Source organism: Lissotriton vulgaris, chromosome 9 (genome assembly GCF_964263255.1).
Source record: "Lissotriton vulgaris chromosome 9, aLisVul1.2, whole genome shotgun sequence".
In the NCBI taxonomy this organism is placed as follows: Eukaryota; Metazoa; Chordata; class Amphibia; order Caudata; family Salamandridae; genus Lissotriton; species Lissotriton vulgaris.
The window spans coordinates 475,975,047-475,994,159 of NC_141697.1; positions in this window are offsets into that span (position 1 = coordinate 475,975,047).

Below are 19,113 nucleotides of genomic sequence, written 5' to 3' on the forward strand. Positions count from 1 at the left end.
CTTGGCCCTGGTCTTCCTGCCACTTGTCCCTGTGCTGGTACACAAACTCATCATGGTCCTCCTTTATCTGGTGATACTGGTCTGAGCATCCTGTTGCTCATCTTCCTGACCATCATGTTCCTAGCCCTGTATGAGGCCCCCCTGGCCCTGGTCCTCCTTGTTAATATGTTTTGAGTCACCTGGTTCATGTAGTTCTTTTCATCCTGGTTTAGGATCCCCCTGAGTCTGACACACCTGGACCTTCTGATCCTGGTCCCACTGGACCTAGACTTCCTTGTGCTTTATAACACCTAGTCATTCTAATCTAGGGTCTCCAGCCTCTGCTAGATCCGGCTCTTTCTTATTGTGGTCTCCCTGGCCATAATGCTTCTTGCCCCTTGTTCCTCCTTGATCTTATTACTGTGTTTTTGGCCCTCCAGTCTCTGGCCCTTCTCTCAATTGGTCTCATGGTAGTGGTCCTCTTTGGTCTGTCTCCAAAGGTCTGATACTCCTAGCCCTTTTTGTTCTTGCCCCCTGCTCCTAGTGGGTGAGAACAGGCCCTCATAGCCCACCTTGCCATTATTGTTCAGGGCCTTCTGTTCCTCCTACAGCTGGTCCTTCTGTTCCTTCAGGCCCTTGTCCACTGAATCTAGATTCCCCTGTTCCACATCCACCCGGCCCTCCTTCTTACCCTGGTCCCGGTAAACCAGTGCTGTTTTTAGTGTCCTGTCTCTCATTTTCTATTTATTCCTGTCCTCTCTGGCATTAGTAACCCTGGTCCTCATAGATGAGGTCTCCCTGGGCTGGTTCTCCTTGTCCTGGTGTTCCTAGAGCCTCTGGTTACCCAGCCCTCCTAGTGTTCCACCTCTTGGCCCTTTTTGTCCTACTTTTTATCCTCCTTGTACTACTGCTTCCTTCCTCAGCACCCCTTCTACGAATACTTCAGTCAGTTACAGCCTCCAATCCTGTCACACAGATTTTATTATTTTTATTCCAGATTTCTTTTGCTGAGACAGCACTGTCAAGTACAAAAATGAGGATCCAGTAGAGACAGGACCTTGCTCACTTAAAACACTGCTTAATATGTTAAAAATCACATTCCCAAAATGCATTGTGCGGCTTACTAAAATGTCACTGTGGCTGAAGTGACTGCTTATGACAAGGGATCAATTAGCATCTAAGCCCTAAACCTACTATGCTGGGTGAATTTATTTTATTTTATTTTATGCAATTTGTAGAGCACAACAAATACCCGTAGGTGTCTCGGCACTGAGGACATGGATGGATGATAAGGCCAAAGCTATTTATTGAGTGAATAACCAAGTCTTTAGTAGCTTCCTGACAGAGAGCAACGTAGGGGATGCTTTGATTTGTGAGGAAGGGAATTCCATAGTTTTGCCGTGGCTACGGTGAATCTTTTGTCTCCCCAAGAGACCTTGTAGGTGCCGGGAACCGTAAGGAGATTGGCAGAAGAGAACTGTAGAGTTCTGCAAGGTGTGTGCATGGACAAGGCTCTCCTTAGATAGATGATACCTGAATAATGAATTGCTTTATAGGCTATGCAAAGTGCCTTGAATTTAATGTGGTTGGGAATTGTGAGCCAATGTAGCTTTTTCACCTCTGCTGAAATGGGTTGGTGCTTGGGGGTGCCTGTGATGATCCTGGCGGCAGCGTTTTGTATCAGCTGTAGTTTGCTGATTACCTTTTTTTGTGCGTTTAGGAGTAGTCCGTTGCAATAATCTATTTTAGTCAATACCAGGGAGCTTATCAGGGTTTTTCCTGCATTGGAGGGAAGGAATGGAAGGGATTTTTTCATTACTCTTAGAGTATAGAAGGCTGAAGAGGTGATGGCATTTGCGTGGGCTACGAGGAAGGAGAGTTTGTCATCGAAGATGATGCCAAGGTTTCTTACTTTCTGTACTGAAGGTGTGGGGGGGCCTAGTTCAGGAGGTCACCAGGAAGGGGACCATGTGGGGTGTAGGTTGCCAAAGATCATGACCTCCGTCTTGTCTGAGTTTAATTTTAAGCAGTTTTTGGCCATCCAGGCGCTGATGGCGACCATGCCTGCTTGAAATCTGGCCGCTATTTCTCCTCCGTTGAATAGTGTTACACTATAAAAAAATTTGTTTATTCACAGGCAGAAGTGTGTAGTCTTACTGTGAATTACCCACATGCATTACTTACCTGTCTCCTGCTTTCACTTCGCTATTCCACAGAAGCCCCATTACAGTGTCTCACTAAATGTAGTTTCTTCAAGTGCCCCAAAGCACTGTTCCCCCAAACATCAAATACCTAATATGTGTCCCTCCACTTGGAGCCCAGATACCACCTACCTATCAGCATTCCCTGTTTGCTATTGTGTTGCCAGATTTGAAATGCTAAGCAAGCACAACCCCCTTAAACAGAAGCTTAAAGCTAGCATAATGCCTTCCATAAGATGATCAAAAATACCCAGGTCCTCACAAGCCATTAATAGGAGTATCATGAACATTAAAAAACAATGTATTCTCGTAGGTGAATAAGCATATATGTAACAGCCTTTAAAACCATACCCAGTAATTTCTGTTGACAGCAAAATATCTAGGTGCCATATCCTTAAGCTTCTATTTGATTTCTACATCTTATTTGAACAGTAAAAGAACAAATGCTTTATTCAAAATTGGTTTTATGTTTTTTCACCTGTAAACAGCTTAGCTTGATTTGTGCATTTTCCTTTTTACAAACTATTGCAAATTTGAATATGCGCTTATTTTCAAATGCTTTACAAATGTTGCATCCACATTACAAGATGGCCACCACACTACCATTGCCTATAGTCCTGTTTTTTTCTTTATGGTGGCTAAATAGAGACCTCATTCACACTTTTTATCTGGCCGCTGGTCAATTTGTACATCCTCTCTACTATTTAGTGAATGGGCGGCTAAACAGCAGAGATTATGTACAGTTTTGTCAGCTGCTGGTCAAATAGCAGAGATTTTGTAATATTTGGCCAGCGGCCGGGTAAATAGATTCTATAAATGGCCGCATATGATAGGTAAATAGCACTTTACAGACAATTGGAGGGATTTATCTCAGATTTATACTGGCCGGGACATTAAACACTGGTCATACCTATAAAAAAACGGCCATTTGGAAGCCCCAGTGCCATTGTATCATTATTGTATATTTATTGTGGATTGAATTTGGAGGAAGTACAAAGGGAAAATGTATTTTTTTAAGGAGAGGCTTCACGTGGGTGGAGTTTGAGTGTTTCCTAACAGCCTTTTAAAATGACGTGTGCTTGGATTATAAAAGTTCATTAGCAAGAATAGTGACGGTAAAGAGTAAGAGTTTTTACATTGCTATATTCATTTAAGGGGCTCCCACTAGAGTGAAATGCAAATCAGGATTTGTATAAAACATGCGTCACAATGATGACCGAAAATACACTAACTAGAGGCAGATCTATCAAGTGTCCTACATCTATCAATGAGTAGCTCACATGGGCCAGCATTTTATTTGCATCCTGGGACTTGTAGTCCTGATTGGAACTATAAGTCCCCTGTTTTCCCTGTTGGAAAAACAGGATTACAGATCTCACAATAAAAATTAAAAATCCTGGACTGGAGGGGTTCGCATGCTTAGAATCGGGAAAGTGTGATTTCTGTACAAGGCCAGTACCTGAACCAAGACCATTATACATAGACTGTAATATGGAGATACTAAGGCATTTTGATGTAACATTGAAATAGTTTTAGACCTGGAATGCTGTACTACAACATTCCTCCAATGAGATCCACCTATAGTAAAATAGGAATCACATAAAATGTATTTTACTATGATGACATAAAATGCAAGATCTAAAATGCCCATAAGCCCCCTGCATTAAGAGGAACATAAACTATATACCCAGTACGTCAAATGTTAAGGTAGATGTGTGATGTTCTGTTCTACTCCAGGTTTTTCTTTGAATTCTGGGACTTGTAGTCCTATTATTCTGTTATAAAACAGGACAACAATTACCAGAATTCATAGAAAAAAACCTGGACTGGATCAGCACGTAATGCATTGACCTGGGAAACGTGGCTGCTATGTATGCCTGAAAGTTTTTAGGTGGTTTGTTAAAGTGCACAGCCCAAGTTGGTGTTTAGATATTTGTTGTGCTTCCTTGTTGCTCAAGGAGGATGAACTGATCCCTTGAGACTGATACTGCAATATTGCACTATTGGGCATTTTTCAGTAAAGCACTGAACTACTTTCAGATGAGACATCCTATTCTCACAAATTCCTCTGATGGGTAAAAGGGCATTTGAAATTGCATGAAATATATGTTAAAATAATGATCAAAATGTGCAAACTAGAAGAAGAGCTCTCAAGTTTCCAGTGGTTAATTTATAAAAGTATAAGTGCTGGTCCCCAAAGTTTTACTCAGAAGCCTATGGCAGGTACATTGAATGTCGGCATGCCCAATACCAAGGCCCCATAAGTCTTGATTCCACCTCTTACCCCTTTAATCCACCACCAGACACTAACTGCCTCTCATTTCATTTCTTGCAGGTTCCATTTTATCCCTAATTTCTCCTTTTGCCACTTTTTCCCTTCCTTCGTCTTTCCCATCATGTTTTTCGGTGCCTTTATCAAGGCCAAAGTCTGCTGAGGAAAAATAAGTGCCAGTCTACAAACATGAGGGTCAGTGGCCCCTCTGGTTTTTGCATCCACTGGCTTTTCGGTGTTCCCGCTTGTAACCATTGGCTCAAATTAAGCACTAACTGTTTCTCAAGGCCCGGAATGATTAGCTAATACAGTGCACTGTTTTTATTAAGTTTTATTTGCACTATGGGACTTGTGGTCTTTTGCAAGGGATAAACAGGACTACATATTTCATAATAACAAAAAAGTTACTCTTGCATGGCACAATCATACCTGGGAACTCTGTACAATACCCATAATTCTAAGGGCAAAGAGAAACTGGGACTGCACCTGCAAGTTATTGGCTGGTTTGCTCGGAGCACATACCATTCTGATGTTAGGATATCTGCTGTGTTTCTTAGGGATCAGGGACTTTAACTGCTTGCAAAATGATTCCTCGCAGGAAGACTGATATCATGTAGCAAGAATTTTGCTGTAAAACTGTACAGCTTTCAGACCAGCTTTGCAGTATTGCCACATTCCTCTGACCAGCTTCAGCCAGAACAAACTGTGCCTGAGGAATTGCATGAAATGTATTTTATGATGATCAAAAATACATAAACTATAATGTCTACAATGTGAAATACAATGAGAAACTTGACCTGCACCTGCAAAGTTACCTGGTTTGGGGAGTGGGCAGCCTCTTTTGGTGCTTGAAGACAGTAAGAATTTAGTTAAAGTTGAGGTAAGCCACGGAGAAGGGTAGCCGGGGATTACAGTTACTTCTTAAAGGACATTGTTGTGGGGGCAGATTTTTTTTTTTTCATTGTATGCATAAAAGTATTCCTAAAATAGAATACAATAAGTAGGTATCCACAATGGATGTCATTTAGGGGTCGTCAGGTGTCGCACATGTGACACTAGGCTTGCCCCTTGCCCCTGGCACTGCTTTTACGAACCCTGACCTCAGAGGTGGCAAAAAAGTACCTGGAAAACAGAAGTGACAAAAAAAACTCTGCAGCGGTACATGGGGTTCTGCAAGCGGTTCTGCGAGCGGTGGAGAGCGTTAGGGTCATGCGTGCTCTGTGATTTTGAGCACTGGATGTTTGTCCCTCGCTGTAAAATCATCCTGAATGGGACCATGCGCATCGCAAGATGTCTCAGATTCCTTTCTGCTGCTCGAGTAGATTTTCTACTTGAGCAGCAGCTTTCTCAGTTTGAACGGAAGGTTTCTCAACGGAAGTAGGCGAAACCTGCCTCGACCACTCTCATTGAAAAATCCAACTATCCGTGCTGAGAAATCTTGCCAGGAAATTGATTTTCCACGCTCACCAACTGTACTCTGGCGAGCACAAGCAAGGAAAAATCTCGCCGGGAGGTGGATTTTCCTTGCTCACCAACTTGAAGTTGACAAGTGTGAGTGAGGAAAAAAACTGCTGCGTGGAGTTTTTGGGAACTCCGCGTGCTCCGCAGAGCACGGAAAACTCAGCAAACTCCACGAACGAAGCAGAGTTCACCGCACAGGGTTATTATTTACTACACTTGTTTTTTGGGTGACAGTTTGATTTTACACAATCCCTATGACTAAGAACATTAATGGAAGCACCCCAACTGTCAAAATTGTTCCAGTACCACTGCTTTAGGGCACACCTTCGGAAACCCCACTGCCTTGCCTAATTATGTGCATCTACACGGTATTGAGCACTTCAAGTATCATGTTAAAGGTTTATTTCTACAAATACAAAATCAAAATACACAATCCGTACCTTTAACAAAAATTATAAACATTGTCCGTTCACATACATGAACCAAAATAGAGGTATTCCTACGCAGAGCTCTTATTTTTCCAAACTTCTACATGTATCCATGCCCTCATACACACCTTTCGTGTGCCATGCACCAGTCAATTCCTTACTTTCACAAGTCCACATCTGTGATCAATATTAGTACAAGAGACCTACATGGAAGCATCAGGCCCAAAACATACATGATCATTTTATGCCTAGGCATGTCAACATTTCCTGGCATATGTAGCGTAGCTTGTTGGGGAGTCAGTGCCATTTACAATAAAAAAAGGTTAATGCGCACCCTATACCAGAATGGATTGACCACAGAACATAACCACTATGTATTGTAGTGTGGTTCGTTTTTCTAGCTTTTCAATAGCTCTTGCAAGATTTCAAACCTTTTCTCAACAAAAATCACTACCTCGCCCTTAAATGAGACAAAAATTGTTTTCTTAACCAGCCCCATAGTTAACAATTTAGATCTGTTAATGTTCACTTCATGCAACATTTTCAACTGTATTAGGGTGTTTAAATGAATGATGTCTTAAAAATGCCACAAGCTGTGAATGTATTTGCTCTGGTAGGTATGTCTTGTTAGTATTGTTAAGGGTGTACATATGAAGTTTGAAGCAACTTGGAAACCCATGCTAGATTACATGTCCGAAGTCAGGCTAGGCTGGACTTGCCCAACCCACATTAAAGCACTGGGGGCCATATTACATAAGTGCCCCGGGTGTGCAATGTGCATTTGCGCCCGCTTACACCCCCCCCTCCCCCCCGGGTACTATGGTATTAAAGAAGGGGCAGCAGATGCTTGTGTTGCCCCTTCTTTAATACCGATAGGGCTAGCAACATAAACTGCCAGTGTTATCTACAGGGGGCGTACCTTCATTTGCATAGGGGAGTGGCCCCATGCATATGAGAGAATCCCTGTGCCTCTGAGCCGTATTACATACGCTGAGATAAATAGAGGAGGGGGTTTACCCAAATAAGTCACTGGGGACCTGGGTGCTATATGGTATACAAGAAAGGGGTCCCAGTGAACTGTTTGAACATTAATCACATTTGTTTACAATAAAAGTAAAAAAAGGACATTAAACAAGGCAAATTGTAAATTAATCACAATGAGGCAAGGTCTACAATACATGGAATACAGATACATTAATAGTGCCCCAAGAGGAGAAAAAGAGAAGGGAAGGATTAGCGTGATGCTGTGAGAAAGGGGGGATGTGTGAGCAATGATAATAGATGTGACAACAAATTATTTCAAAATCAACAGTTGAAACTAAGTTGGCTTCAGATCCCTGAGTCAAAACATGGAATCACAGATTTCCAAACGTTCATTAAGAAACATGTATATGACGCTGGTATTCTATATCCAAAAATAGGGGCGGCGTCAATTGAGATAAAAGGGAGTAGCCGTTGACGTTTCGACCCCACACTACAAATGTAGGCATAGTTGAGACCTTACACCGGGGTCTTCATCAGGACAAGGAACGTGAAACCAAGGGTACACTACGAATTCTATAAAGATACAATGAGTAATACATTAGTGATGTACTCTCAATCAAATGTGACGACATCATCCAAACCACAGGAGAACTTAGAATATTACCATGGTGGGTGGAATAATTAATTTCACACAATGGTAAAACACTGGAATAACTTTGTTTTCTGTCGCAGTCGTCGATTTCAGCAAAGATAAAATAAAATTCCAGACCGGCTATATTCTTTGCCACTCGGTCATCATCCATAATTGACAACATAGTTCCAAACAGGCTAAATAAATTACCATTCGACTCTTGTCAATAAATTACAACAAACTGCTTGTATATACCTTCAAAGACAATCATCAAAGTGCTTATAAAGGACACCACCAAAAACCAGGCCAAGGTAGACCAACCCTCTACCAACACATATTGATGTACATTAAAATACACATGTCACTCCTGACACAGTAGTATATTGGAAATTTCAACTGCAAGGGACATCTAACAATTGAACATAGCATTTTAAAACAATTTTGTGAGTCTCGTATATGTTGTAAAGCAAGACCCAAAATGTACCAGATCCCAGTGCAATCAATCTAGTGTATCTTCCTTAAGTGCACTGGAATACACTGTCTTACATATTCGTAGTTCAAAGGATATTAAAAAATTGATGAAAACTACGAGCCCCAAGGTCAGGACATATTGTGATAAAGTTCCTACCTTCAAATAGGTAGAATGTGAATACGTCTGTTCATATGGCAATTGCGGAACAATCAATCGCGACTGTGGGCAAAATCGGGACCTAAGAATCAAAGTGTGGGAGGTAACAAATCACCACCGCAATATCGGCTAATCCGCACCCAGTGTCAAAGACAAGCTCAACACACATACCTAATCACGATGGGTTGCCGCGTCGTTCTCAATAACAATCCAAAATGGGCAATTTCCTACATCGGGGAAATCACTGTTAGCCAATTGTAATATAATACCCACTCGTGGTCGACAAACATATCCTAAGCTCTGTCCTACCTGGTAGACGTATTCATTCAAAACCGAAATCAATTCTCAATCACGGGATCTCCACTCCGTAGTAATGCGGAAGAGAGTGCGCGCTATTAATATAGATGAGGGACTCCTGCAAAATACTTCTGGTTCGTCTCCAAGGGCAACACTATTGAGGTTGGTGAAAACCCGCCATAGAAAGGAGACTCACCCGAGTGTGTAGACCTAATAAAGTTACACTGGATATCGAGTCCCAAATGAGGTTACCGTACCTCGCTCAAACAGAAAATAGTCATTAATATTGATTTTGTGGATTTGAAACTTGACAATATTCAATCCCACGATTACTGCAAATGCGGACATAGTCAAATTGCAAAACTTCCTTGTATAATCATAAAAAGACTTGTGACATCTCATTAGATGGATGACTATTACTGCTGTTACATTAGATAAGCTAAGGGCTTATCGAATAAGTGTAGATCAGAACAAAACGATGTGCTAGCTACTGTTGTGTAACCTATCATTTAAAAACACAATTCACATATGTTTAAAATTGGAACACAGCCACGCACCTCTCACACAGGAGAGTGACGTGGGGTGCAAACGCACAGTCGATGGGTTTATAACAACTCATTGGATAGATGTATTTCACAGTATGTAAGTTCAATAAGAAAGTGCTAAGCACTTATCGATTGATTTCATCAGATGACAAATCGGTGTGCTACTTTGCATAATTGCACCATTATGAACATATTCAGTGAATCAACAATTCATGTATTGTACTAACAAAAGATTTACATATCAAAGTCAAAGTCAAATGATCTTTATTCAGATTGTAAAACATCCATAAAAGTACACATAAAATCCAACAATAATATAAAACGCAGATTCCGTCCCACTTATTACAAACTCATAACGGTATACAATTTTATCATGTGCGAAAGTACAATTCTTAGTGCAAAGTATACATTGTGCAATAGGCACATTTGCAAAAATGTGCATAGTGCAAATATTTCAGTCAATTAGCAGAGAAGCACGTGATCGTACGGCTGCTTTAAGAAAGCTGCTCACTCTGAAGATGGCCTCATCCGTCTTTAACATTAAAAAATCTTTAAAAGCTACATTAAAATCGGTCAAAGCGTTTTTCCTACAGTACGGCATTAAAAAGTGCAGAGTGTGCATTCTATAAAAAACGCAAAAGAAAATGAAATGGAGCAGACTTTGTGTACCACCGAGATTACAGGGACATTTTAAGTTTCCCACACATTTATTAAAACCTAACGGAAAACAAAGTAAGTTTATAATGCTTCCGTCCCTGAATCGGAATAGCAAACTCCTATTCCATCTGCCAAGTTTTAAGCGTAGATAACTCTGAGGCAGGGCAGATGGTTTCTCACTTAACTCCATAAAAGAGGTGTATCTAATTGTAGTAGATTTTGTCAAGTCACGCCTTAGCCTCCCCTTGCGGTAACATTCATGAGCCCTTTTTGTTAAATTCTTATGCGTATGGTCAATCAGTTGTGGGGATGTAAAAAGATGACCCAGGCCCACACTTGATAAACTATTTTCTACAGCCCTAAACCAGGGTATACAGTTAGCCTTCTAACATTTTAGGCAATCCCTAATAATATCACGTGACAGGGAAGCAGCGGAATTACACCAGATTTTTATCCAAAACAATGCGGGTCTTGATCTTATAAAATCTTCAATGTAAGGAAGGTTTAATTCCCTATGCCAGATGTAAGTTGGTGCACTTATAACCCCCCCTAAAATCTTCCGACAAAATCTGTTTTCTTCGGTCTGTAATTGTGTGCTATTGGAGTAACCCCATATCTCGGCACCGTAGGTGCCCACAGGTAGACATTGTGTTTTATAAATTTGTAAAAGTGACACAATCACGTCTGCTTGTTTGGGTTGGCGAAGGGAGGTTAAAGAGTTTATGGCCTTGCTCATTTTATTCCTTCCCAAGGGGACATGGGGTTGCCAAGAGCCAGTGTTGGAAAATAACAGACCAAGATAAGGGAAAGTGCAAGTGCATTTTAAAATATCATCCCCTGATTGAATGTGGCTTATTTTGTAACTTTTAGGGCCGCAAGACATTATAAATGACTTTTTGAAGTTAGTGCAAAGGCCCAGGTCTGCCATAAATTTAACAAAACCAAAAATTAAAATTCGCAAGGCGTTAGGTGTGCGGCCCATAAGGACCGCATCGTCCGCATAGAGTAATGCAGGGACAGAATTGCCGTTAACTTGCGGAACATCATTGGTTAATTTGCTCAAACAAACACTCAGATCATTTATATACAGGATAAAAAGTAGGGGGGCCAGAACACAACCTTGTCTGACCCCCCTACCAATTAAAATATCATTAGAGACTTCACCATCATTATTTATACGAACACGAGCTTTCAAATCACTATGAAGGTGTGCCAGAAAATAAACTAAAGATTCATCTAAACCATGATTTAACAAAACTGACCATAAACGGGAACGATTGACAAAATCAAACGCAGAACTTAAATCTATAAAACCAAAATATATGGGTGATTTTTTGACGATCGTATATTTGGCCATAAGTAGGTTTAGGTTCAGACACTGTTCCACCGTACCCACTTTACTCATGAACCCTAGCTGGCAGGGATGTAAGATGGTATTTTCTTCCGCCCAAGTACTAATTCTATTAAAAAGGACCCTGCCTAAGACCTTTAGAGTATTGTCAATTAATGATATTGGGCGATGACAGCCAGGATCAAGTCTATTGGCTTTTTTGAATATGGGTACGATGGTACTACAAGACCATGTTTCCGGGACAGCAGTGGTGGATAAAATATTGAAGACATTGCATAACAAGGGTGCCCAAAAGTCAGGTTCAGATTTAATTTGATCGATGGATAAACCATCTGGGCCAGGAGCTTTGTTACCAGCACTTTCAATGATAGCATCCTCAACCTCAGACAACAAAATATTTAAAGGCTTTATAACTGGTATAGTTATGATTGGGTTGCCAGTCGCAGAAGCGTCATAGATCTTCGAAAAATGGTCAACCCACGCATCCCCTGTTATATTGCAATTAATGGGGCAGATGTTAGAACCCAGTGACCTAAGATTCTTGACAGCCCTCCAGAACCCTCCAACGTCTCGTAGGGCTGCAGTGCGGACAAGGGAATCCCAGTGATCTTTTAATAGTTCGTCTTATCTAGTTTTTAGACAAAGTTTGTATCTGAGTCTCAAAGTCCTTACCAGAGACGGGTCTCGTGGTGCTGCAGTAAGGGCAGCCCTAAGTTCCCGGTTGGCTTTGGAACAAGAGGCGTCGAACCACCTAGGATTGCTATTGGTGTGGGCTGGGGCTGGTTTGGAGATTTCCCCTTTTATTACCTTGCATAGCTCACAAAAAGAGTTAACAATGTCAAGCCCCGGGCTGGTGGTTGATAGACATACTGAGACTAGAGTAGGATGTTTTTTAATGACTCTAGCCAAGACTCCTTGGTTGTCTATCCCCCTCCAAGCCACCCTGAACCTGTCTGTTGATGCCATTACATTTTTTGCCCCGATTTCTATTCTGTTCGTTGGTGTTTTGGTTGATTTGAGGCAAATTAAAATTGGATAGTGGTCGCTATATGGAGACGTGATAACCTCAGATTTCAAAAGGAGATCCTCAAGGAGGGATGAAATGAAGACATAATCGATAGTGGTAGAGCTCCCACGGCCGATGTACGTAGGGGCGGGTACATAGTTCACATCCATATCCAATTTCTCCATAGCATCAACTAAGTCACGTGTTGCTAAAAGGTCTAATAGTTCTTCACCTCTCCTACAAGGCAGGAAACTATAGTGAATGTGTGCATTGAAATCGCCTCCCAAGCAAATGCCATCAAAGCTTCCGTATTTTTGGCCATCCACTACTTCGTCAATAAATGTAAACAAATCCAGAAAATTAATGTTGGGATGGGTTGTAAAATCCTTATTATAAAAATTAATAAAGCATAACTTTAACCGTCCTGTATATTTCAATGCCATAACATTTTTGTTAGTGGTTGGCAGTAGTTCAGTTTTAACACCAGCTGTAATTTTAACCCAAATTGATAAACCCCCACTGGGGCGGCCAATGGGAGGAGATGGAACAATCAAATTATGGCAGCTGTAACCCTCAAGGAGTAAAGATCTTGTACACCAGGTTTCCTGCAACATTAGGACATCAAAGCTTGTTACCCAATCAGTCCAAGACTTTATATTTATTTTAGCGTTGAGGCCAGCAATGTTCCAACTCAAAATGGAGAATTCATCAAAGTCCATAGTAGAGGTTTGTCCAGAAACGCCTTTTGTGGGGTCAAATGACATCCTACACCTGTCTGAGGAATTCAACAATGTTGCACTGGGACAGATGGGTAAGTTGCCAACAAGGGCCTCATTGTTGGTGTGATCATTAGCTAAAGTGTAAGAAGGAGTATCTAATGGTCAGTCCTGACTCCATGTATCTGCCAATGCGGAGAATCTATTAAAAAGTGGGAAAGGCGACAGCGCTGGAAAAGGTTGGAAGGAATGTGGGGCTGAAAAGGGTTGCATAGGTGGGGGCGTGTAAAAATAACCCAAGGGCAAGAGAGTGACAACAGTAGAAGGTCCTGTGTTGGTGCTATTATCGTTAAGTATATATTTAGCAGTGCCAGAGTGCCTAAAATTTAGAACAATACAGTCCCCATTGAAGTCTTTGCGTAAAGGGACCAATCCAACTCACGCGACGGGCAGACAGAATTTCATTCCTAATGTCATAACCTACCCCCTTGTGTTTGGTCAGCCAATCAATACACGTATTATTCAACTGGACCCAGGATTCCCCCTGTCCTTCCTTGAGAGGTGGGACGCCAGCCAATACTAAAACGTAAGGGCAGGCGTCAGGTGGTAAATGAAGGGTAGGTTCTTGAGATTTTCTGGGTTTACTAGCTGTTGGTTGGGCATTCCTGGCGTTGTTACTGCTTTGTACCACAGGATTTACAGTAGGGGTGGTTGTGTTGTGGCCCTCCTGTCGTGTACTGTTGGGAGTAATAGTAGGGTTAGAAGAGCCTGCGACTATGAGAGGGGTTGGCTTGGCTTTAGTGACAGGTTTAGTTTGCCCTGTGTTAGTGAGCCTGGGTGTATTATTGGCTATTGGGGTACTGCTGGCAGGTTTAGGAACGTCCTTCGTGCTGCTACTGCTGGTGCTAGGCGCACCGCACAGAATAACCTTACTGACAGACTCCAGGTCCTTCAAAAGGCGGTCACCCCTAAGTTGGTCAAGGCTAATCACCCCTTTCCTTTTGACCTCTTCCTTTTTAACTACATTTTCTAATTTATCTAACCTTTAAAAAACAATATTAAATTGCTTGATCATTTAACATTCCAATTGTTTAAAAACAGTATCTACGATTGTCTCGATAAGATTCCCATTGGGCTTGGGTTGAATAGTACTGTCAGTGAAAAACTCAGTCTGTGTGCCCAGGGAATTGTGATCATCGCTGGAAATGATTATGGACGGGGCTAGTACATCAGTTTGCGGCGTATCAATGTTGTCGGTTTGATCCCCAGTTTGTTGTTGTTTCCCTCTAGTCCACATGCTCTGCGGAGTTGGCTGGTTCTTATTACGGACAGGTTGCTTCCTTTTGTTAACAATCGATTTCAATGGGCCCCTTTTCCTTTTACCCTCACCAACTTTATTGTTAGTGGGCGGGGATGGAGTTATGAGCTGTACAGCACAGTCAGGCTGTGAGTCAATGGTTATGACCGGACTGCTATCCCCAGGCTGCAGTTCCGATGATATTAATGTGGTGGAGGGTTTCATGATGGTAATTACAGGAGATAGCGGGAGGTTGTTGGGAGGATTAGCTTGGGGTGAGTGTAAGACAGTGTTGTTATAGCCCAGTGACATCCTCCTTTCTGTGTTAGCTATTTCCTCCTGGACCAGTGTTAGTGCATTTTCGAGTAAACATTCAAAGGAGGGAGGTGGGTTGGGGGAACACGTGGGAGCAGGCACTGTAGGCGTGTTATTTCGCTTCCCCATGTTGGATTATCCCCTGCTCACCTCTTGTGGTAGAAGTTAGGGATATGGCCCAGCCCAGCCTCCTCCGGCCTCTGAGGGCCACAGAGGGCCCTTGTCCCAGGCTTAGCCCGGCGCTGGTCCGCGCGCGGTCCCGTGACGCGGGAGCTGTGTGGAGTTTAAATGCCTGTGTGCGCCGGTGTTGGGGGCGGAGGGAGCCCCGGAGCAGGTGTGAGTATCCCAGAGGCTTCTGGGACTCTGAGTCCAAGTGTGCTGCAGGTCCGTCTTGGAAGCGCGGTTTCTGCACTCCGCGCTGCCGGCTACACTGAGGACACCAGCAGAAAGCTCCCGCTCAGAAGAAAGAGGGACCCGACTCTCAGAACAATCGCCAAAGTCCAATGCAGCACACAAGGTGACTGGCGCTGCGGCACCCGCGATAGCGTGTGCGGCGAGGTAATTTGACTGTGTGCGCCGGTGTTGGGGGCGGAGGCAGCCCCGGAGCAGGTGTGAGTATCCCAGAGGCTTCTGGGACTCTGAGTCCAAGTTTGCTGCAGGTCCGTCTTGGAAGCGCGGTTTCTGCACTCCGCGCTACCGGCTACACTGAGGACACCAGCAGAAAGCTCCCGCTCAGAAGAAAGAGGGACCCGACTCTCAGAACAATCGCCAAAATCCAATGCAGCACACATGGTGACTGGCGCTGCGGCACCCGCGCCAGCGGGTGCGGCGAGGTAATTTGACTGTGTGCGCCGGTGTTGGGGGGGGGAGGCAGCCCCGGAGCAGGTGTGAGTATCCCAGAGGCTTCTGGGACTCTGAGTGCAAGTTTGCTGCAGGTCCGTCTTGGAAGCGCGGTTTCTGCACTCCGCGCTGCCGGCTACACTGAGGACACCAGCAGAAAGCTCCCGCTCAGAAGAAAGAGGGACCCGACTCTCAGAACAATCGCCAAAGTCCAATGCAGCACACAAGGTGACTGGTGCTGCGTTCATTATCCAAAGCTTCGACTTCAGCAACATACCTATCATAGAGAGGGAATAGTATTCTTAAATTCGTCTCTTCAGGTGTAACATAAGTCAGATATAATATAATGTAACCCAATGTAGTTTTAGATGTAATTCAGATTTTTACAGATGGGAGACATATATAGGCAGTACAATGCAATATCCCAACATAACAGGTGTACTTCATAGCATATAATCCGATAATATGCAAAGCTTAGTGAGACGCACCTCTCATACAGGAGGGTGAAGGTCCTCTATTACAGATTCAGCGACCAAACCTAGCCAATTGTGCATGGCTGCTCTCAGCTTCATTCAACCCATTATGGATAGTATCTAAAATGGTCATCCATTTGGATTCCCTAAGGTCCTAGGACAATCTTTTCTAAGACTAACCATTGTAAAGTATCCGGGGTGAGGCCATGTCTGGTGCAGTGGTCTACCAAAGGGGCCCCATGTACATTACATCTAATTCGACTGCCATGTTGTAGAATACGAGCCTTGACTTTTTGTTGAGTCTGTCCCACATATGCTAGATTGCATGGACATTTGATCATGTAAATTACGTTTGACGTATTACAGTTCGTATGAGATCGTAGTGTAAACGACCTGCCTCTATATGTGAATTCCTTTGTCTGGATCGCTGTTGCACATGCCGCACATGTACCACATCTAGTGTGGCCCATAATTGGTGGAAGATTCCACAAAGATTGGATTGTCGGATTCTGCGGTATGGGTAGGAAAGATTGTACTACCTCATCTTTAATGTTGCGCGCCCTCTTAAAGGAGTGTAGGGGAAGGGCCTTCTGTCCAATATCATCCGCCACTAAGCCCCAATGTCTGTTAATGATTTTTTTGATATCATTACTTCGAGTTGAAAAGGTCGTCACACAGATAAGGCGTTCGAGGGCTACATCTTGTTTAGGCTCTGGTGTTAGCAAATTTTCACGTGGACTATACCAAGCCGTCTTACGTGCACGTTTCACCAAACGTGCCGGATACCCACGTGCCAGAAGGCGATTCGAGAGTTCTTGTGACTCAGTCATGTAATTCTCTTTGCTCGAACAGTTTCAACGAATCCAAAAAAACTGGCCAACAGGTAAATTGTCTCGCAATCCCCTCGGATGATGGCTACTATATTCCAAAAGGGAATTTCGCTCCGATGGTTTCCGGAAGAGTGTGGTTTGTAAAAGATTCTTTTCAGGGTCGACATAGATCATGATGTCCAAAAATTTAATTTTTTCACTACTGGATTCTATAGTGAACTGGATGTCTGTGCTATTACCATTCAGCCAAGTGTGGAATGATGTGAGGTCATATTTCGTACCATTCCAAATGCACAGCACATCGTCTATATATCGGACCCACAATGCCATGTGGTTTCCCAACGAGTTAGTGTAATTGAAAATGAATTTTTTCTCAAAGTCATCCATGAAAAGCACTGCCAGATTTGGGGCAAAAGTAGCCCCCATCGCCACACCTTTTGTCTGAAGGAAGAAGTCATTTTGAAACATAATTTTTTTTTTTCATCATCGCGATTTGCAGAAGTTCCAGAATGAAATTGGTTGGTACCGGGACCGGTGCGGTCCTAGTATCAAGCGCCTTCTCCATTACAGCAATTGCATCCACTTGTGGAATACTAGTATAAAGTGACACAATGTCACAAGTTACTAGTATTTGTGTACTTGGATCAAAAGATCTTTGGTCAATTAGATTGATTACTTGTGTGTTGCCCTTGGAGACGACCCGGAAGTGTTTTGCAGGAGTCCCTCTTCTATATTAATTGCGCGCACTCTCTTCCGCATTACTACGGAGTGGAGATCCCGTGATTGAGAATGGATTTCGGTTTTGAATGAATACGTCTACCAGGTAGGACAGAGCTTAGGATATGTTTGTCGACCACGAGTGGGTATTATATTACAATTGGCTAACAGTGATTTCCCCGATGTAGGAAATTGCCCATTTTGGATTGTTATTGAGAACGACGCGGCAACCCATCGTGATTAGGTATGTGTGTTGAACTTGGCTTTGACACTGGGTGCGGATTAGCCGATATTGCGGTGGTGATTTGTAACCTCCCACACTTTGATTCTTAGGTCCCGATTTTGCCCACAGTCGCGATTGATTGTTCCACAATTGCCATATGAACAGACGTATTCACATTCTACCTATCTGAAGGTAGGAACTTTATCACAATATGTCCTGACCTTGGGGCTCGTAGTTTTAATCAATTTTTTAATATTCTTTGAACTACGAATATGTAATACAGTGTATTCCAGTGCCCTTAAGGAAGATACACTAGATTGATTGCACTGGGATCTGGTACATTCTGGGTCTTGCTTTACAACATATACAAGACTCACAAAATTGTTTTGAAATGCTATGTTCAATTGTTAGATGTCCCTTGCAGTTGAAGTTTCCAATATACTACTGTGTCAGGAGTGACATGTGTATTTTAATGTACATCAATATGTGTTGGTAGAGGGTTGGTCTACCTTGGCCTGGTTTTTGGTGGTGTCCTTTATAAGCACTTTGATGATTGTCTTTGAAGGAATATACAAGCAGTTTGTTGTAATTTATTGACAAGAGTCGAATGGTAATTTATTTAGCCTGTTCGGAACTATGTTGTCAATTATGGATGATGACCGAGTGGCAAAGAATATAGCCGGTCTGGAATTTTATTTTATCTTTGCAGAAATTGACGACTGCGACAGAAAACAAAGTAATTCCAGTGTTTTAGCATCGTGTGAAATTAATTATTCCACCCACCATGGTAATATTCTAAGTTCTCCTGTGGTTTGGATGATGTCGTCACATTTGATTGAGAGTACATCACTAATGTATAACTCATTGTATCTTTATAGAATTCGTAGTGTACCCTTGGTTTCACGTTCCTTGTCCTGATGAAGACCACGGTGTAAGGTCTCAACTACGCCTACATTTGTAGTGTGGGGTCAAAACGTCGACGGCTACTCCCTTTTATCTCAGTTGACGCCGCCCCTATTTTTGGATATATAATACCAGCGTCATATACATGTTTCTTGATGAACGTTTGGAAATCTGTGATTCCATGTTTTGGCTCAGGAATCTGAAGCCAACTTAGTTTCAATTGTTCATTTTGAAATAATTTGTTGTCACATCTATTATCGTTTCTCACACATCCCCCCTTTCTCACAGCATCACGCTAATCCTTCCCTTCTCTTTTTCTCCTCTTGGGGCACTATTAATGTATCTGTATTCCATGTATT